We start from the raw sequence: 22,477 nt of genomic DNA, 5'->3' as shown, positions 1-22,477 counted from the left end.
AGCTTACACACACACTTATCTCTCAGAACTGAGCAAGTGGAGAGACGTTCGTTCATCTAGCACCAAGGGAACGGGTTACAGGAGACATATTTTCTCTGCTTTCTCAGTCTGTTTCCTAGTGCCGGTTTGAAGTTCCTGCAGTTTTCACTGTAAAACCGAGTTTGAGCTAGTACCTCCCCAAATATATGTGTGGACTGGAGTTTGCAACTGAAAAGAAACTTTGTGTTCCCATCAAGCTAGGCTAAGGACGGCTTTCACACACAATTATCTCTCAGAACTGAGCAAGTGGAGAGACGTTCGTTCATCTAGCACCAAGGGAACGGGTTGCAGGGGACACTTTTTCTCTGCTTTCTCAGTCTGTTTCCTAGTGCCGGTTTGAAGTTCCTGCAGTTTTCACTGTAAAACCGAGTTGGAGCTAGTACCTCCCCATATATATGTATGGAATGGAGTTTGCAACTGAAAAGAAACTTTGTGTTCCCAACAAGCTAGGTGAAGTACGGCTTTCACACACACTTATCTCTCAGAACTGAGCAAGTGGAGAGACGTTCGTTCATCTAGCACCAACTGAACGGGTTGCAGGAGACACTATTTCTCTGCTTTCTCAGTCTGTTTCCTAGTGCCGGTTTGAAGTTCCTGCAGTTTTCAAGTAAAACCGTGTTTTAGCTAGTACCTCCCCATATATATGTATGGAATGGAGTTTGCAACTGAAAAGAAACTTTGTGTTCCCAACAAGCTAGGTGATGGACGGCTTTCACACACACTTATTTCTCAGAACTGAGCAAGTGGAGAGACGTTCGTTCATCTAGCACCAAGGGAACGGGTTGCAGGAGACACTTTTTCTCTGTTTCTCAGTCTGTTTCCTAGTGCCGGTTTGAAGTTCCTGCAGTTTTCACCGTAAAACCGAGTTGGAGCTAGGACCTCCCCATATATATGTATGGAATGGAGTTTGCAACTGAAAAGAAACTTTGTGTTCCCAAAAAGCTAGGTGAAGGACGGCTTTCACACACACTTATCTCTCAGAACTGAGCAAGTGGAGAGACGTTCGTTCATCTAGCACCAAGGAAACGGGTTGCAGGATACATATTTTCTCTGCTTTCTCAGTCTGTTTCCTAGTGCCGGATTGAAGTTCCTGCAGTTTTCAACGTAAACCCGATTTGGAGCTAGTAATACCCCATACATATGTATGGAATGGAGTTGGCAACTGAAAAGAAAGTATGTGTTCCCAACAAGCTAGGTGAAGGACGGCTTTCACACACACTTATCTCTCACAACTGAGCAAGTGGAGAGACGTTCGTTCATCTATCACCAAGGGAACGGGTTGCAGGAGACACTTTCTCTGCTTTCTCAGCTGTTTCCTAGTGCCGGTTTGAAGTTCCTGCAGTTTTCACTGTAAAACCGAGTTGGAGTTTGTACCTCCCATATATATGTATGGAATGGAGTTAGCAACTTAAAAGAAACTTTGTGTTCCCAACAAGCTAGGTGAAGGACGGCTTTCACACACACTTATCTCTCAGAACTCAGCAAGCGGTGAGACGTTCGTTCATCTAGCACCAAGGGATCGGGTTGCAGGAGACACATTTTCTCTGCTTTCTCAGTCTTTTTCCTAGGGCCGGTTTGAAGTTCCTGCAGTTTTCACTGTAAAACCGAGTTGGAGCTAGTACCTCCCCAAATATATGTATGGAATGGAGTTTGCAACTGAAAAGAAACTTTGTGTTCCCAACAAGCTAGGCGAAGGACGGCTTTCACACACAATTATCTCTCAGAACTGAGCAAGTGGAGAGACGTTCGTTCATCTAGCTCCAAGGGAACGGGTTGCAGGAGACACTTTTTCTCTGCTTTCTCAGTCTGTTTCCTAGTGCCGGTTTGAAGTTCCTGCAGTTTTCACTGTAAAACCGAGTTGGAGCTAGTACCTCCCCATATATATGTATGGAATGGAGTTTGCAACTGAAAAGAAACTTTGTGTTCCCAACAAGCTAGGTGAAGTACGGCTTTCACACACACTTATCTCTCAGAACTGAGCAAGTGGAGAGACGTTCGTTCATCTAGCACCAAGGGAACGGGTTGCAGGAGACACTATTTCTCTGCTTTCTCAGTCTGTTTCCTAGGGCCGGTTTGAAGTTCCTGCAGTTTTCACTGTAAAACCGTGTTGGAGCTAGTACCTCCCCATATATATGTATGGAATGGAGTTTGCAACTGAAAAGAAACTTTGTGTTCCCAACAAGCTAGGCGAAGTGCGGCTTTCACACACACTTATCTCTCAGAACTCAGCAAGTGGAGAGACGTTCGTTCATCTAGCACCAAGGGAACGGGTTGCAGGAGACACTTTTTCTCTGCTTTCTCAGTCTGTTTCCTAGTGCCGGTTTGAAGTTCCTGCATTTTTCACCGTAAAACCGAGTAGGAGCTAGTACCCCCCCATATATATGTATGGAATGGGGTTTGAAACTGAAAAGAATCTTTGTTTTCCCAACAAGCTAGATGAAGGACGGCTTTAACACACACTTATCTCTCAGAACTGAGCAAGTGGAGAGACGTTCGTTCATCTAGCACCAAGGGAACGAGTTGCAGGAGACACTATTTCTCTGCTTTCTCAGACTGTTTCCTAGTTCCGGTTTGAAGTTCCTGAAGTTTTCACTGTAAAACCGAGTTGGAGCTAGTACCTCCCCATATATATGTATGGAATGGAGTTTGCAACTGAAAAGAAACTTTGTGTTCCAACAAGCTAGGTGAAGGACGGCTTTCACACACACTTATCTCTCAGAACTGAGCAAGTGGAGAGACGTTCGTTCATCTAGCACCAAGGGAACGGGTTGCAGGAGACACTTTTTCTCTGCTTTCTCAGCTGTTTCCTAGTGCCAGTTTGAAGTTCCTGCAGTTTTCACTGTAAAACCGAGTTGGAGTTTGTACCTCCCATATATATGTATGGAATGGAGTTTGCAGGTTAAAAGAAACTTTGTGTTCCCAACAAGCTAGGTGGAGGAAGGCTTTCACACACACATATCTCTCAGAACTGAGCAACTAGAGAGACTTTCGTTCATCTATCACGAAGGGAACGGGTTGCAGGAGACACTTTTTCTCTGCTTTCTCAGTCTGTTTCCTAGTGCCGGTTTGAAGTTCCTGCAGTTTTCACTGTAAAACCGAGCTGGATCTAGTACCTCGCCATATATATGTATGGAATGGATTTTGCAACTGAAAAGAAACTTTGTGTTCCCAACAAGCTAGGTGAAGGACGGCTTTCACACACACTAATCTCTCAGAACTGAGCAAGCGGTGAGACTTTCGTTCATCTAGCACCAAGGGATCGGGTTGCAGGAGACACATTTTCTCTGCTTTCTCAGTCTGTTTCCTAGTGCCGGTTTGAAGTTCCTGCAGTTTTCACTGTAAAACCGGGTTGGAGCTAGTACCTCCCCATATATAAGTTTGGAATGGAGTTTGCAACTGAAAAGAAACTTTGTGTTCCCAAAAAGCTAGGTGAAGGACGGCTTTCACACAAACTTATCTCTCAGAATTGTGCAAGTGGACAGACGTTCGTTCATCTAGCACCAAGGGAACGCGTTGCAGGAGACACTTTTTCTCTGCTTTCTCAGTCTGTTTCCTAGTGCCTGTTTGAAGTTCCTGCAGTTTTCACTGTAAAACCGAGTTGGAGCTTGTACCTCCCCATATATATGTATGGAATGGAGTTTGCAACTGAAAAGAAACTTTGTGTTCCCAACAAGCTAGGCGAAGGACGGCTTTCACACACATTTATCTCTCAGAACTGAGCAAGTGGAGAGACGTTCGTTCATCTAGCACCAAGGGAACGGGTTGCAGGAGACACTTTTTCTCTGCTTTCTCAGTCTGTTTCCTAGTGCCGGTTTGAAGTTCCTGCATTTTTCACCGTAAAACCGAGTAGGAGCTAGTACCCCCCCATATATATGTATGGAATGGGGTTTGAAACTGAAAAGCAACTTTGTTTTCCCAACAAGCTAGGTGAAGGACGGCTTTCACACACACTTATCTCTCAGAACTGAGCAAGTGGAGAGACGTTCGTTCATCTAGCACCAAGGAAACGGGTTGCAGGAGACATATTTTCTCTGCTTTCTCAGTCTGTTTCCTAGTGCCGGATTGAAGTTCCTGCAGTTTTCAACGTAAACCCGATTTGGAGCTAGTAATAACCCATACATATGTATGGAATGGAGTTGGCAACTGAAAAGAAAGTATGTGTTCCCAACAAGCTAGGTGAAGGACGGCTTTCACACACACTTATCTCTCACAACTGAGCAAGTGGAGAGACGTTCGTTCATCTAGCACCAAGGGAACGGGTTGCAGGAGTCACTTTTTCTCTGCTTTCTCAGCTGTTTCCTAGTGCCGGTTTGAAGTTCCTGCAGTTTTCACTGTAAAACCGAGTTGGAGTTTGTACCTCCCATATATATGTATGGAATGGAGTTTGCAACTTAAAAGAAACTTTGTGTTCCCAACAAGCTATGTGAAGGACGGCTTTCACACACACTTATCTCTCAGAACTCAGCAAGCGGTGAGACGTTCGTTCATCTAGCACCAAGGGATCGGGTTGCAGGAGACACATTTTCTCAGCTTTCTCAGTCTTTTTCCTAGGGCCGGTTTGAAGTTCCTGCAGTTTTCACTGTAAAACCGAGTTGGAGCTAGTACCTCCCCAAATATATGTATGGAATGGAGTTTGCAACTGAAAAGAAACTTTGTGTTCCCAACAAGCTAGGCGAAGGACGGCTTTCACACACAATTATCTCTCAGAACTGAGCAAGTGGAGAGACGTTCGTTCATCTAGCTCCAAGGGAACGGGTTGCAGGAGACACTTTTTCTCTGCTTTCTCAGTCTGTTTCCTAGTGCCGGTTTGAAGTTCCTGCAGTTTTCACTGTAAAACCGAGTTGGAGCTAGTACCTCCCCATATATATGTATGGAATGGAGTTTGCAACTGAAAAGAAACTTTGTGTTCCCAACAAGCTAGGTGAAGTACGGCTTTCACACACACTTATCTCTCAGAACTGAGCAAGTGGAGAGACGTTCGTTCATCTAGCACCAAGGGAACGGTTTGCAGGAGACACTATTTCTCAGCTTTCTCAGTCTGTTTCCTAGGGCCGGTTTGAAGTTCCTGCAGTTTTCACTGTAAAACAGTGTTGGAGCTAGTACCTCCCCATATATATGCATGGAATGGAGTTTGCAACTGAAAAGAAACTTTGTGTTCACAACAAGCTAGGCGAAGTGCGGCTTTCACACACACTTATCTCTCAGAACTCAGCAAGTGGAGAGACGTTCGTTCATCTAGCACCAAGGGAACGGGTTGCAGGAAACACTTTTTCTCTGCTTTCTCAGTCTGTTTCCTAGTGCCGGTTTGAAGTTCCTGCATTTTTCACCGTAAAACCGAGTAGGAGCTAGTACCCCCCCATATATATGTATGGAATGGGGTTTGAAACTGAAAAGAAACTTTGTTTTCCCAACAAGCTAGGTGAAGGACGGCTTTAACACACACTTATCTCTCAGAACTGAGCAAGTGGATAGACGTTCGTTCATCTAGCACCAAGGGAACGGGTTGCAGGAGACACTTTTTCTCTGCTTTCTCAGACTGTTTCCTAGTTCCGGTTTGAAGTTCCTGAAGTTTTCACTGTAAAACCGAGTTGGAGCTAGTACCTCCCCATATATATGTATGGAATGGAGTTTGCAACTGAAAAGAAACTTTGTGTTCCCAACAAGCTAGGTGAAGGACGGCTTTCACACACACTTATCTCTCAGAACTGAGCAAGTGGAGAGACGTTCGTTCATCTAGCACCAAGGGAACGGGTTGCAGGAGACACTTTTTCTCTGCTTTCTCAGCTGTTTCCTAGTGCCAGTTTGAAGTTCCTGCAGTTTTCACTGTAAAACCGAGTTGGAGTTTGTACCTCCCATATATATGTATGGAATGGAGTTTGCAGCTTAAAAGAAACTTTGTGTTCCCAACAAGCTAGGTGAAGGAAGGCTTTCACACACACATATCTCTCAGAACTTAGCAACTAGAGAGACTTTCGTTCATCTATCACCAAGGGAACGGGTTGCAGGAGACACTTTTTCTCTGCTTTCTCAGTCTGTTTCCTAGTGCCGGTTTGAAGTTCCTGCAGTTTTCACTGCAAAACCGAGCTGGATTTAGTACCTCGCCATATATATGTATGGAATGGATTTTGCAACTGAAAAGAAACTTTGTGTTCCCAACAAGCTAGGTGAAGGACGGCTTTCACACACACTAATCTCTCAGAACTGAGCAAGCGGTGAGACTTTCGTTCATCTAGCACCAATTGATCGGGTTGCAGGAGACACATTTTCTCTGCTTTCTCAGTCTGTTTCCTAGGGCCGGTTTGAAGTTCCTGCAGTTTTCACTGTAAAACCGGGTTGGAGTTAGTACCTCCCCATATATAAGTTTGGAATGGAGTTTGCAACTGAAAAGAAACTTTGTGTTCCCAACAAGCTAGGTGAAGGACGGCTTTAACACACACTTATCTCTTAGAACTGAGCAAGTTGAGAGACGTTCGTTCATCTAGCACCAAGGGAACGGGTTGCAGGAGACACTTTTTCTCTGCTTTCTCAGTCTGTTTCCTAGTTCCGGTTTGAAGTTCCTGAAGTTTTCACTGTAAAACCGAGTTGGAGCTAGTACCTCCCCATATATATGTATGGAATGGAGTTTGCAACTGAAAAGAATCTTTGTGTTCCCAACAAGCTAGGTGAAGGACGGCTTTCACACACACTTATCTCTCAGAACTGAGCAAGTGGTGAGACGTTCGTTCATCTAGCACCAAGGGAACTGGTTGCAGGAGACACTTTTTCTCTGCATTCTCAGTCTGTTTCCTAGTGCCCGTTTGAAGTTCCTGCAGTTTTCACTGTAAAACAAAGTTGGAGATAGTACCTCCCCAAATATATGCATGGAATGGAGTTTGCAACTGAAAAGAAACTTTGTGTTCCCAACAAGCTAGGTGATGGACGGCTTTCACACACACTTATCTCTCAGAACTGAGCAAGTGGAGAGACGTTCGTTCATCTAGCACCAAGGGAACGGGTTGCAAGAGACACTTTTTTTCTGTTTCTCAGTCTGTTTCCTAGTGCCGGTTTGAAGTTCCTGCAGTTTTCACCGTAAAACCGAGTTGGAGCTAGGACCTCCCCATATATATGTATGGAATGGAGTTTGCAACTGAAAAGAAACTTTGTGTTCCCAACAAGCTAGGTGAAGGACGGCTTTCACACACACTTATCTCTCAGAACTGAGCAAGTGGAGAGACGTTCGATCATCTAGCACCAAGGAAACGGGTTGCAGGAGACACTTTTTCTCTGCTTTCTCACTCTGTTTCCTAGTGCCGTTTTGAAGTTAATGCAGTTTTCACTGTAAAACCGAGTTGGAGCTAGTACCCCCCCTTATATATGTATGGAATTGATTTTGCAACTGAAAAGAAACTTTTTGTTCCCAACAAGCTAGGTGAAGGACAGCTTTCACACACACTTATCTCTCAGAACTGAGCAAGTGGAGAGACGTTCGTTCATCTAGCACTAAGGGAACGGGTTACAGGAGATATATTTTCTCTGCTTTCTCAGTCTGTTTCCTAGTGCCGGTTTGAAATTCCTGCAGTTTTCACCGTAAACCCGATTTGGAGCTAGTACATCCCCATACATATGTATGGAATGGAGTTGACAACTGAAAAGAAAGTATGTGTTCCCAACAAGCTAGGTGAAGGACGGCTTTCACACACACTTATCTCTCACAACTGAGCAAGTGGAGAGACGTTCGTTCATCTATCACCAAGGGAACGGTTTGCAGGAGACACTTTTTGTCTGCTTTCTCAGCTGTTTCCTAGTGCCGGTTTGAAGTTCCTGCAGTTTTCACTGTAAAACCGAGTTGGAGTTTGTACCTCCCATATATATGTATGGAATGGAGTTTGCAGGTTAAAAGAAACTTTGTGTTCCCAACAAGCTAGGTGGAGGAAGGCTTTCACACACACATATCTCTCAGAACTGAGCAACTAGAGAGACTTTCGTTCATCTATCACGAAGGGAACGGGTTGCAGGAGACACTTTTTCTCTGCTTTCTCAGTCTGTTTCCTAGTGCCGGTTTGAAGTTCCTGCAGTTTTCACTGTAAAACCGAGCTGGATCTAGTACCTCGCCATATATATGTATGGAATGGATTTTGCAACTGAAAAGAAACTTTGTGTTCCCAACAAGCTAGGTGAAGGACGGCTTTCACACACACTAATCTCTCAGAACTGAGCAAGCGGTGAGACTTTCGTTCATCTAGCACCAAGGGATCGGGTTGCAGGAGACACATTTTCTCTGCTTTCTCAGTCTGTTTCCTAGTGCCGGTTTGAAGTTCCTGCAGTTTTCACTGTAAAACCGGGTTGGAGCTAGTACCTCCCCATATATAAGTTTGGAATGGAGTTTGCAACTGAAAAGAAACTTTGTGTTCCCAAAAAGCTAGGTGAAGGACGGCTTTCACACAAACTTATCTCTCAGAATTGTGCAAGTGGACAGACGTTCGTTCATCTAGCACCAAGGGAACGCGTTGCAGGAGACACTTTTTCTCTGCTTTCTCAGTCTGTTTCCTAGTGCCTGTTTGAAGTTCCTGCAGTTTTCACTGTAAAACCGAGTTGGAGCTTGTACCTCCCCATATATATGTATGGAATGGAGTTTGCAACTGAAAAGAAACTTTGTGTTCCCAACAAGCTAGGCGAAGGACGGCTTTCACACACATTTATCTCTCAGAACTGAGCAAGTGGAGAGACGTTCGTTCATCTAGCACCAAGGGAACGGGTTGCAGGAGACACTTTTTCTCTGCTTTCTCAGTCTGTTTCCTAGTGCCGGTTTGAAGTTCCTGCATTTTTCACCGTAAAACCGAGTAGGAGCTAGTACCCCCCCATATATATGTATGGAATGGGGTTTGAAACTGAAAAGCAACTTTGTTTTCCCAACAAGCTAGGTGAAGGACGGCTTTCACACACACTTATCTCTCAGAACTGAGCAAGTGGAGAGACGTTCGTTCATCTAGCACCAAGGAAACGGGTTGCAGGAGACATATTTTCTCTGCTTTCTCAGTCTGTTTCCTAGTGCCGGATTGAAGTTCCTGCAGTTTTCAACGTAAACCCGATTTGGAGCTAGTAATAACCCATACATATGTATGGAATGGAGTTGGCAACTGAAAAGAAAGTATGTGTTCCCAACAAGCTAGGTGAAGGACGGCTTTCACACACACTTATCTCTCACAACTGAGCAAGTGGAGAGACGTTCGTTCATCTAGCACCAAGGGAACGGGTTGCAGGAGTCACTTTTTCTCTGCTTTCTCAGCTGTTTCCTAGTGCCGGTTTGAAGTTCCTGCAGTTTTCACTGTAAAACCGAGTTGGAGTTTGTACCTCCCATATATATGTATGGAATGGAGTTTGCAACTTAAAAGAAACTTTGTGTTCCCAACAAGCTATGTGAAGGACGGCTTTCACACACACTTATCTCTCAGAACTCAGCAAGCGGTGAGACGTTCGTTCATCTAGCACCAAGGGATCGGGTTGCAGGAGACACATTTTCTCAGCTTTCTCAGTCTTTTTCCTAGGGCCGGTTTGAAGTTCCTGCAGTTTTCACTGTAAAACCGAGTTGGAGCTAGTACCTCCCCAAATATATGTATGGAATGGAGTTTGCAACTGAAAAGAAACTTTGTGTTCCCAACAAGCTAGGCGAAGGACGGCTTTCACACACAATTATCTCTCAGAACTGAGCAAGTGGAGAGACGTTCGTTCATCTAGCTCCAAGGGAACGGGTTGCAGGAGACACTTTTTCTCTGCTTTCTCAGTCTGTTTCCTAGTGCCGGTTTGAAGTTCCTGCAGTTTTCACTGTAAAACCGAGTTGGAGCTAGTACCTCCCCATATATATGTATGGAATGGAGTTTGCAACTGAAAAGAAACTTTGTGTTCCCAACAAGCTAGGTGAAGTACGGCTTTCACACACACTTATCTCTCAGAACTGAGCAAGTGGAGAGACGTTCGTTCATCTAGCACCAAGGGAACGGTTTGCAGGAGACACTATTTCTCAGCTTTCTCAGTCTGTTTCCTAGGGCCGGTTTGAAGTTCCTGCAGTTTTCACTGTAAAACAGTGTTGGAGCTAGTACCTCCCCATATATATGCATGGAATGGAGTTTGCAACTGAAAAGAAACTTTGTGTTCACAACAAGCTAGGCGAAGTGCGGCTTTCACACACACTTATCTCTCAGAACTCAGCAAGTGGAGAGACGTTCGTTCATCTAGCACCAAGGGAACGGGTTGCAGGAAACACTTTTTCTCTGCTTTCTCAGTCTGTTTCCTAGTGCCGGTTTGAAGTTCCTGCATTTTTCACCGTAAAACCGAGTAGGAGCTAGTACCCCCCCATATATATGTATGGAATGGGGTTTGAAACTGAAAAGAAACTTTGTTTTCCCAACAAGCTAGGTGAAGGACGGCTTTAACACACACTTATCTCTCAGAACTGAGCAAGTGGATAGACGTTCGTTCATCTAGCACCAAGGGAACGGGTTGCAGGAGACACTTTTTCTCTGCTTTCTCAGACTGTTTCCTAGTTCCGGTTTGAAGTTCCTGAAGTTTTCACTGTAAAACCGAGTTGGAGCTAGTACCTCCCCATATATATGTATGGAATGGAGTTTGCAACTGAAAAGAAACTTTGTGTTCCCAACAAGCTAGGTGAAGGACGGCTTTCACACACACTTATCTCTCAGAACTGAGCAAGTGGAGAGACGTTCGTTCATCTAGCACCAAGGGAACGGGTTGCAGGAGACACTTTTTCTCTGCTTTCTCAGCTGTTTCCTAGTGCCAGTTTGAAGTTCCTGCAGTTTTCACTGTAAAACCGAGTTGGAGTTTGTACCTCCCATATATATGTATGGAATGGAGTTTGCAGCTTAAAAGAAACTTTGTGTTCCCAACAAGCTAGGTGAAGGAAGGCTTTCACACACACATATCTCTCAGAACTTAGCAACTAGAGAGACTTTCGTTCATCTATCACCAAGGGAACGGGTTGCAGGAGACACTTTTTCTCTGCTTTCTCAGTCTGTTTCCTAGTGCCGGTTTGAAGTTCCTGCAGTTTTCACTGCAAAACCGAGCTGGATTTAGTACCTCGCCATATATATGTATGGAATGGATTTTGCAACTGAAAAGAAACTTTGTGTTCCCAACAAGCTAGGTGAAGGACGGCTTTCACACACACTAATCTCTCAGAACTGAGCAAGCGGTGAGACTTTCGTTCATCTAGCACCAATTGATCGGGTTGCAGGAGACACATTTTCTCTGCTTTCTCAGTCTGTTTCCTAGGGCCGGTTTGAAGTTCCTGCAGTTTTCACTGTAAAACCGGGTTGGAGTTAGTACCTCCCCATATATAAGTTTGGAATGGAGTTTGCAACTGAAAAGAAACTTTGTGTTCCCAACAAGCTAGGTGAAGGACGGCTTTAACACACACTTATCTCTTAGAACTGAGCAAGTTGAGAGACGTTCGTTCATCTAGCACCAAGGGAACGGGTTGCAGGAGACACTTTTTCTCTGCTTTCTCAGTCTGTTTCCTAGTTCCGGTTTGAAGTTCCTGAAGTTTTCACTGTAAAACCGAGTTGGAGCTAGTACCTCCCCATATATATGTATGGAATGGAGTTTGCAACTGAAAAGAATCTTTGTGTTCCCAACAAGCTAGGTGAAGGACGGCTTTCACACACACTTATCTCTCAGAACTGAGCAAGTGGTGAGACGTTCGTTCATCTAGCACCAAGGGAACTGGTTGCAGGAGACACTTTTTCTCTGCATTCTCAGTCTGTTTCCTAGTGCCCGTTTGAAGTTCCTGCAGTTTTCACTGTAAAACAAAGTTGGAGATAGTACCTCCCCAAATATATGCATGGAATGGAGTTTGCAACTGAAAAGAAACTTTGTGTTCCCAACAAGCTAGGTGATGGACGGCTTTCACACACACTTATCTCTCAGAACTGAGCAAGTGGAGAGACGTTCGTTCATCTAGCACCAAGGGAACGGGTTGCAAGAGACACTTTTTTTCTGTTTCTCAGTCTGTTTCCTAGTGCCGGTTTGAAGTTCCTGCAGTTTTCACCGTAAAACCGAGTTGGAGCTAGGACCTCCCCATATATATGTATGGAATGGAGTTTGCAACTGAAAAGAAACTTTGTGTTCCCAACAAGCTAGGTGAAGGACGGCTTTCACACACACTTATCTCTCAGAACTGAGCAAGTGGAGAGACGTTCGATCATCTAGCACCAAGGAAACGGGTTGCAGGAGACACTTTTTCTCTGCTTTCTCACTCTGTTTCCTAGTGCCGTTTTGAAGTTAATGCAGTTTTCACTGTAAAACCGAGTTGGAGCTAGTACCCCCCCTTATATATGTATGGAATTGATTTTGCAACTGAAAAGAAACTTTTTGTTCCCAACAAGCTAGGTGAAGGACAGCTTTCACACACACTTATCTCTCAGAACTGAGCAAGTGGAGAGACGTTCGTTCATCTAGCACTAAGGGAACGGGTTACAGGAGATATATTTTCTCTGCTTTCTCAGTCTGTTTCCTAGTGCCGGTTTGAAATTCCTGCAGTTTTCACCGTAAACCCGATTTGGAGCTAGTACATCCCCATACATATGTATGGAATGGAGTTGACAACTGAAAAGAAAGTATGTGTTCCCAACAAGCTAGGTGAAGGACGGCTTTCACACACACTTATCTCTCACAACTGAGCAAGTGGAGAGACGTTCGTTCATCTATCACCAAGGGAACGGTTTGCAGGAGACACTTTTTGTCTGCTTTCTCAGCTGTTTCCTAGTGCCGGTTTGAAGTTCCTGCAGTTTTCACTGTAAAACCGAGTTGGAGTTTGTACCTCCCATATATATGTATGGAATGGAGTTTGCAACTTAAAAGAAACTTTGTGTTCCCAACAAGCTAGGTGAAGGACGGCTTTCACACACACTTATCTCTCAGAACTGAGCAAGTAGAGAGACTTTCGTTCATCTAGCACCAAGGGAACGGGTTGCAGGAGACACTATTTCTCTGCTTTCTCAGTCTGTTTCCTAGTGCCGGTGTGAAGTTCCTGCAGTTTTCACTGTAAAACCGAGTTGGAGTTAGTACCTCCCCATATATATGTATGGAATGGAGTTTGCAACTGAAAAGTAACTTTGTGTTCCCAACAAGCTAGGTGAAGGACGGCTTTCACACACACTTATCTCTCAGAACTTAGCAAGTGGAGAGACGTTCGTTCATCTAGCACCAAGGAAACGGGTTGCAGGAGACACTTTTTCTCTGCTTTCTCACTATGTTTCCTAGTGCCGTTTTGAAGTTCCTGCAGTTTTCACTGTAAAACCGAGTTGGAGCTAGTACCCCCCCTTATATATGTATGGAATGGATTTTGCAACTGAAAAGAAACTTTTTGTTCCCAACAAGCTAGGTGAAGGACGGCTTTCACACACACTTATCTCTCAGAACTGAGCAAGTGGTGAGACGTTCGTTCATCTAGCACCAAGGGAACGGGTTGCAGGAGACACTTTTTCTCTGCATTCTCAGTCTGTTTCCTAGTGCCCGTTTGAAGTTCCTGCAGTTTTCACTGTAAAACAAAGTTGGAGATAGTACCTCCCCAAATATATGCATGGAATGGAGTTTGCAACTGAAAAGAAACTTTGTGTTCCCAACAAGCTAGGTGATGGACGGCTTTCACACACACTTATCTCTCAGAACTGAGCAAGTGGAGAGACGTTCGTTCATCTAGCACCAAGGGAACGGGTTGCAAGAGACACTTTTTTTCTGTTTCTCAGTCTGTTTCCTAGTGCCGGTTTGAAGTTCCTGCAGTTTTCACCGTAAAATCGAGTTGGAGCTAGGACCTCCCCATATATATGTATGGAATGGAGTTTGCAACTGAAAAGAAACTTTGTGTTCCCAACAAGCTAGGTGAAGGACGGCTTTCACACACACTTATCTCTCAGAACTGAGCAAGTGGAGAGACGTTCGATCATCTAGCACCAAGGAAACGGGTTGCAGGAGACACTTTTTCTCTGCTTTCTCACTCTGTTTCCTAGTGCCGTTTTGAAGTTCCTGCAGTTTTCACTGTAAAACCGAGTTGGAGCTAGTACCCCCCCTTATATATGTATGGAATTGATTTCGCAACTGAAAAGAAACTTTTTGTTCCCAACAAGCTAGGTGAAGGACAGCTTTCACACACACTTATCTCTCAGAACTGAGCAAGTGGAGAGACGTTCGTTCATCTAGCACTAAGGGAACGGGTTACAGGAGATATATTTTCTCTGCTTTCTCAGTCTGTTTCCTAGTGCCGGTTTGAAATTCCTGCAGTTTTCACCGTAAACCCGATTTGGAGCTAGTACCTCCCCATACATATGTATGGAATGGAGTTGACAACTGAAAAGAAAGTATGTGTTCCCAACAAGCTAGGTGAAGGACGGCTTTCACACACACTTATCTCTCACAACTGAGCAAGTGGAGAGACGTTCGTTCATCTATCACCAAGGGAACGGTTTGCAGGAGACACTTTTTGTCTGCTTTCTCAGCTGTTTCCTAGTGCCGGTTTGAAGTTCCTGCAGTTTTCACTGTAAAACCGAGTTGGAGTTTGTACCTCCCATATATATGTATGGAATGGAGTTTGCAACTTAAAAGAAACTTTGTGTTCCCAACAAGCTAGGTGAAGGACGGCTTTCACACACACTTATCTCTCAGAACTGAGCAAGTAGAGAGACTTTCGTTCATCTAGCACCAAGGGAACGGGTTGCAGGAGACACTATTTCTCTGCTTTCTCAGTCTGTTTCCTAGTGCCGGTGTGAAGTTCCTGCAGTTTTCACTGTAAAACCGAGTTGGAGTTAGTACCTCCCCATATATATGTATGGAATGGAGTTTGCAACTGAAAAGTAACTTTGTGTTCCCAACAAGCTAGGTGAAGGACGGCTTTCACACACACTTATCTCTCAGAACTTAGCAAGTGGAGAGACGTTCGTTCATCTAGCACCAAGGAAACGGGTTGCAGGAGACACTTTTTCTCTGCTTTCTCACTCTGTTTCCTAGTGCCGTTTTGAAGTTCCTGCAGTTTTCACTGTAAAACCGAGTTGGAGCTAGTACCCCCCCTTATATATGTATGGAATGGATTTTGCAACTGAAAAGAAACTTTTTGTTCCCAACAAGCTAGGTGAAGGACAGCTTTCACACACATTTATCTCTCAGAACTGAGCAAGTGGAGAGACGTTCGTTCATCTAGCACCAAGGGATCGGGTTGAAGGAGACATATTTTCTCTGCTTTCTCAGTCTGTTTCCTAGTGCCGGTTTGAAGTTCCTGCAGTTTTCACCGTAAACCCGATTTGGAGCTAGTAATTCCCCATACATATGTAAGGAATGGAGTTGGCAACTGAAAAGAAATTATGTGTTCCCAACAAGCTAGGTGAAGGACGGCTTTCACACACACTTTTCTCTCACAACTGAGCAAGTGGAGAGACGTTCGTTCATCTAGCACCAAGGGAACGGGTTGCAGGAGACACTTTTTCTCTGCTTTCTCAGCTGTTTCCTAGTGCCGGTTTGAAGTTCCTGCAGTTTTCACTGTAAAACCGAGTTGGAGTTTGTACCTCCCATATATATGTATGGAATGGAGTTTGCAACTTAAAAGAAACTTTGTGTTCCCAAGAAGCTAGGTGAAGGACGGCTTTCACACACACTTATCTCTCAGAACTGAGCAAGTAGAGAGACTTTCGTTCATCTAGCACCAAGGGAACGGGTTGCAGGAGACACTATTTCTCTGCTTTCTCAGTCTGTTTCCTAGTGCCGGTTTGAAGTTCCTGCAGTTTTCACTGTAAAACCGAGTTGGAGTTAGTACCTCCCCATATATATGTATGGAATGGAGTTTGCAACTGAAAAGAAACTTTGTGTTCCCAACAAGCTAGGTGAAGGATGGCTTTCACACACACTTATCTCTCAGAACTCAGCAAGCGGTGAGACGTTTGTTCATCTAGCACCAAGGGATCGGGTTGCAGGAGACACATTTTCTCTGCTTTCTCAGTCTTTTTCCTAGGGCCGGTTTGAAGTTCCTGCAGTTTTCACTGTAAAACCGAGTTGGAGCTAGTACCTACCCAAATATATGTATGCACTGGAGTTTGCAACTGAAAAGAAACTTTGTGTTCCCAACAAGCTATGTGAAGGACGGCTTTCCCTCTCACTTATCTCTCAGAACTGAGCAAGTGGAGAGACGTTCGTTCATCTAGCACCAAGGGAACGGGTTTCAGGAGACACTTTTTCTCTGTTTCTCAGTCTGTTTCCTAGTGCCGGTTTGAAGTTCCTGCAGTTTTCACCGTAAAACCGAGTTGGAGCTAGGACCTCCCCATATATATGTATGGAATGGAGTTTGCAACTGAAAAGAAACTTTGTGTTCCCAAAAAGCTAGGTGAAGGACGGCTTTCACACACACTTATCTCTCAGAACTGAGCAAGTGGAGAGACGTTCGTTCATCTAGCACCAAGGAAACGGGTTGCAGGAGACATAATTTCTCTGCTTTCTCAGTCTGTTTCCTAGTGCCGGATTGAAGTTCCGGCAGTTTTCACCGTAAACCCGATTTGGAGCTAGTAATTCCCCATACATATGTATGGAATGGAGTTGGCAACTGAAAAGAAAGTATGTGTTCCCAACAAGCTAGGTGAAGGACGGCTTTCACACACACTTATCTCTCACAACTGAGCAAGTGGAGAGACGTTCGTTCATCTAGCACCAAGGGAACGGGTTGCAGGAGACACTTTTTCTCTGCTTTCTCACTCTTTTTCCTAGTGCCGGTTTGAAGTTCCTGCAGTTTTCACTGTAAAACCGGGTTGGAGCTAGTACCTCCCCTTACATATGTATGGAATGGAGTTTGCAACTGAAAAGAAACTTTGTGTTCCCAACAAGGTAGGTGAAGTACTGCTTTCACACGCACTTATCTCTCAGAACTGAGCAAGTGGAGAGACGTTCGTTCATCTAGCACCAAGGGAACGGGTTGCAGGAGACACATTTTCTCTGCTTTCTCAGTCTGTTTCCTAGTTCCGGTTTGAAGTTCCTGCAGTTTTCACTGTAAAACCGGGTTGGAGCTAGTACCTCCCCTTACATATGTATGGAATGGAGTTTGCAACTTAAAAGAAACTTTGTGTTCCCAAGAAGCTAGGTGAAGGACGGCTTTCACACACACTTATCTCTCAGAACTGAGCAAGTAGAGAGACTTTCGTTCATCTAGCACCAAGGGAACGGGTTGCAGGAGACACTATTTCTCTGCTTTCTCAGTCTGTTTCCTAGTGCCGGTTTGAAGTTCCTGCAGTTTTCACTGTAAAACCGAGTTGGAGTTAGTACCTCCCCATATATATGTATGGAATGGAGTTTGCAACTGAAAAGAAACTTTGTGTTCCCAACAAGCTAGGTGAAGGACGGCTTTCACACACACTTATCTCTCAGAACTCAGCAAGCGGTGAGACGTTTGTTCATCTAGCACCAAGGGATCGGGTTGCAGGAGACACATTTTCTCTGCTTTCTCAGTCTTTTTCCTAGGGCCGGTTTGAAGTTCCTGCAGTTTTCACTGTAAAACCGAGTTGGAGCTAGTACCTCCCCAAATATATGTATGCACTGGAGTTTGCAACTGAAAAGAAACTTTGTGTTCCCAACAAGCTAGGCTAAGGACGGCTTTCCCTCTCACTTATCTCTCAGAACTGAGCAAGTGGAGAGACGTTCGTTCATCTAGCACCAAGGGAACGGGTTGCAGGGGACACTTTTTCTCTGCTTTCTCAGTCTGTTTCCTAGTGCCGGTTTGAAGTTCCTGCAGTTTTCACTGTAAAACCGAGTTGGAGCTAGTACCTCCCCATATATATGTATGGAATGGAGTTTGCAACTGAAAAGAAACTTTGTGTTCCCAACAAGCTAGGTGAAGTACGGCTTTCACACACACTTATCTCTCAGAACTGAGCAAGTGGAGAGACGTTCGTTCTTCTAGCACCAAGGGAACGGGTTGCAGGAGTCACTATTTCTCTGCTTTCTCAGTCTGTTTCCTAGTGCCGGTTTGAAGTTCCTGCAGTTTTCAAGTAAAACCGTGTTGGAGCTAGTACCTCCCCATATATATGTATGGATTGGAGTTTGCAACTGAAAAGAAACTTTGTGTTCCCAACAAGCTAGGTGATGGACGGCTTTCACACACACTTATCTCTCAGAACTGAGCAAGTGGAGAGACGTTCGTTCATCTAGCACCAAGGGAACGGGTTGCAGGAGACACTTTTTCTCTGTTTCTCAGTCTGTTTCCTAGTGCCGGTTTGAAGTTCCTGCAGTTTTACCGTAAAACCGAGTTGGAGCTAGGACCTACCCATATATATGTATGGAATGGAGTTTGCAACTGAAAAGAAACTTTGTGTTCCCAAAAAGCTAGGTGAAGGACGGCTTTCACACACACTTATCTCTCAGAACTGAGCAAGTGGAGAGACGTTCGTTCATCTAGCACCAAGGAAACGGGTTGCAGGAGACATATTTTCTCTGCTTTCTCAGTCTGTTTCCTAGTGCCGGATTGAAGTTCCGGCAGTTTTCACCGTAAACCCGATTTGGAGCTAGTAATTCCCCATACATATGTATGGAATGGAGTTGGCAACTGAAAAGAAAGTATGTGTTCCCAACAAGCTAGGTGAAGGACGGCTTTCACACACACTTATCTCTCAGAACTGAGCAAGTGGAGAGACGTTCGTTCATCTAGCACCAAGGGAACGGGTTGCAGGAGACACTATTTCTCTGCTTTCTCAGCTGTTTCCTAGTGCCGGTTTGAAGTTCCTGCAGTTTTCACTGTAAAACCGAGTTGGAGTTTGTACCTCCCATATATATGTATGGAATGGAGTTTGCAACTTAAAAGAAACTTTGTGTTCCCAACAAGCTAGGTGAAGGACGGCTTTCACACACACTTATCTCTCAGAACTGAGCAAGTAGAGAGACTTTCGTTCATCTAGCACCAAGGGAACGGGTTGCAGGAGACACTATTTCTCTGCTTTCTCAGTCTGTTTCCTAGTGCCGGTTTAAAGTTCCTGCAGTTTTCACTGTAAAACCGAGTTAGAGTTAGTACCTCCCCATATATATGTATGGAATGGAGTTTGCAACTGGAAAGAAACTTTGTGTTCCCAACAAGCTAGGTGAAGGACGGCTTTCACACACACTTATCTCTCAGAACTCAGCAAGCGGTGAGACGTTCGTTCATCTAGCACCAAGGGATCGGGTTGCAGGAGACACATTTTCTCTGCTTTCTCAGTCTTTTTCCTAGGGCCGGTTTGAAGTTCCTGCAGTTTTCACTGTAAAACCGAGTTGGAGCTAGTACCTCCCCAAATATATGTATGGAATGGATTTTGCAACTGAAAAGAAACTTTGTGTTCCAAACAAGCTAGGCGAAGGACGCCTTTCATACACAATTATCTCTCAGAACTGAGCAAGTGGAGAGACGTTCGTTCATCTAGCACCAAGGGAACGGGTTGCATGAGACACTTTTTCTCTGCTTTCTCAGTCTGTTTCCTAGTGCCGGTTTGAAGTTCCTGCAGTTTTCACTGTAAAACCGAGTTGGAGCTAGTACCTCCCCATATATATGTATGGAATGGAGTTTGCAACTGAAAAGAAACTTTGTGTTCCCAACAAGCTAGGTGAAGTACGGCTTTCACACACACTTATCTCTCAGAACTGAGCAAGTGGAGAGACGTTCGTTCATCTAGCACCAAGGGAACGGGTTACAGGAGACATATTTTCTCTGCTTTCTCAGTCTGTTTCCTAGGGCCGGTTTGAAGTTCCTGCAGTTTTCACCGTAAACCCGATTTGGAGCTAGTATCTCCCCATACATATGTATGGAATAGAGTTGGCAACTGAAAAGATTGTATGTGTTCCCAACAAGCTAGGTGAAGGACGGCTTTCACACACACTTATCTCTCACAACTGAGCAAGTGGAAAGACGTTCGTTCATCTAGCACCAAGGGAACGGTTTGCAGGAGACACTTTTTCTCTGCTTTCTCAGCTGTTTCCTAGTGCCGGTTTGAAGTTCCTGCAGTTTTCACTGTAAAACCGATTTGGAGTTTGTACCTCCCATATATATGTATGGAATGGAGTTGGCAACTTAAAAGAAACTTTGTGTTCCCAACAAGCTAGGTGAAGGACGGCTTTCACACACACTTATCTCTCAGAACTGAGCAAGTGGAGAGACGTTCGTTCATCTAGCACTAAGGAAACGGGTTGCAGGAGACACTTTTTCTCTGCTTTCTCACTCTGTTTCCTAGTGCCGTTTTGAAGTTCCTGCAGTTCACTGTAAAACCGAGTTGGAGCTAGTACCCCCCCTTATATATGTATGGAATGGAGTTTGCAACTGAAAAGAAACTTTTTATTCCCAACAAGCTAGGTGAAGGACAGCTTTCACACACACATATCTCTCAGAACTGAGCAAGTGGAGAGACGTTAGTTCATCTAGCACCAAGGGAACGGGTTACAGGAGACATATTTTCTCTGCTTTCTCAGTCTGTTTCCTAGTGCCGGTTTGAAGTTCCTGCAGTTTTCACCGTAAACCCGATTTGGAGCTAGTACCTCCCCATACATATGTATGGAATGGAGTTGGCAACTGAAAAGAATGTATGTGTTCCCAACAAGCTAGGTGAAGGACGGCTTTCACACACACTTATCTCTCACAACTGAGCAAGTGGAGAGACGTTCGTTCATCTAGCACCAAGGGAACGGGTTGCAGGAGACACTTTTTCTCTGCTTTCTCAGCTGTTTCCTAGTGCCGGTTTGAAGTTCCTGCAGTTTTCACTGTAAAACCGAGTTGGAGTTAGTACCTCCCCATATATATGTATGGAATGGAGTTTGCAACTGAAAAGAAACTTTGTGTTCCCAACAAGCTAGGTGAAGGACGTCTTTCACACACACTTATCTCTCAGAACTCAGCAAGTGGAGAGACGTTCGTTCATCTAGCACCAAGGGATCGGGTTGCAGGAGACACAATTTCTCTGCTTTCTCAGTCTTTTTCCTAGGGCCGGTTTGAAGTTCCTGCAGTTTTCACTGTAAAACAGGGTTGGAGCTAGTACCTCCCCATATATATGTATGGAATGGAGTTTGCAACTGAAAAGAAACTTTGTGTTCCCAACAAGCTAGGTGAAGTACGGCTTTCACACACACATATCTCTCAGAACTGTGCAAGTGGACAGACGTTCGTTCATCTAGCACCAAGGGAACGCGTTGCAGGAGACACTTTTTCTCTGCTTTCTCAGTCTGTTTCCTAGTGCCGGTTTGAAGTTCCTGCAGTTTTCACTGTAAAACCGAGTTGGATCTAGTACCTCGCCATATATATGTATGGAATGGAGTTTGCAACTGAAAATAAACTTTGTGTTCCCAACAAGCTAGGCGAAGGACGGCTTTCACACACACTTATCTCTCAGAACTGAGCAAGTGGAGAGACGTTCGTTCATCTAGCACCAAGGGAACGGGTTGCAGGAGACACTTTTTCTCTGTTTCTCAGTCTGTTTCCTAGTGCCGGTTTGAAGTTCCTGCAGTTTTCACCGTAAAACCGAGTTGGAGTAGGACCTCCCCATATATATGTATGGAATGGAGTTTGCAACTGAAAAGAAACTTTGTGTTCCCAACAAGCTAGGTGAAGGACGGCTTTCACACACACTTATCTCTCAGAACTGAGCAAGTGGAGAGACGTTCGTTCATCTAGCACCAAGGAAACGGGTTGAAGGAGACACTTTTTCTCTGCTTTCTCACTCTTTTTCCTAGTGCCGTTTTGAAGTTCCTGCAGTTTTCACTGTAAAACCGAGTTGGAGCTAGTACCCCTCCTTATATATGTATGGAATGGATTTTGCAACTGAAAAGATACTTTTTGTTCCCAACAAGCGATGTGAAGGACAGCTTACACACACACTTATCTCTCAGAACTGAGCAAGTGGAGAGACGTTCGTTCATCTAGCACCAAGGGAACGGGTTACAGGAGACATATTTTCTCTGCTTTCTCAGTCTGTTTCCTAGTGCCGGTTTGAAGTTCCTGCAGTTTTCACCGTAAACCCGATTTGGAGCTAGTACCTCCCCATACATATGTATGGAATGGAGTTTGCAACTGAAAAGAAAGTATGTGTTCCCAACAAGCTAGGTGAAGGACGGCTTTCACACACACTTATCTCTCAGAACTGAGCAAGTGGAGAGACTTTCGTTCATCTAGCACCAAGGGAACGGGTTGCAGGAGACACATTTTCTCTGCTTTCTCAGCTGTTTCCTAGTGCCGGGTTTAAGTTCCTGCAGTTTTCACTGTAAAACCGAGTTGGAGTTTGTACCTCCCATATATATGTATGGAATGGTGTTTGCAGCTTAAAAGAAACTTTGTGTTCCCAACAAGCTAGGTGAAGGACGGCTTTCACACACACTTATCTCTCAGAACTGAGCAAGTAGAGAGACTTTCGTTCATCTATCACCAAGGGAACGGGTTGCAGGAGACACTTTTTCTCTGCTTTCTCAGTCT

The sequence above is a fragment of the Camelus dromedarius genome, unplaced genomic scaffold, assembly GCF_036321535.1.
Source record: "Camelus dromedarius isolate mCamDro1 unplaced genomic scaffold, mCamDro1.pat HAP1_SCAFFOLD_183, whole genome shotgun sequence".
NCBI classification, from domain to species: Eukaryota; Metazoa; Chordata; class Mammalia; order Artiodactyla; family Camelidae; genus Camelus; species Camelus dromedarius.
Note: the sequence above shows the minus strand (reverse complement) of the source record.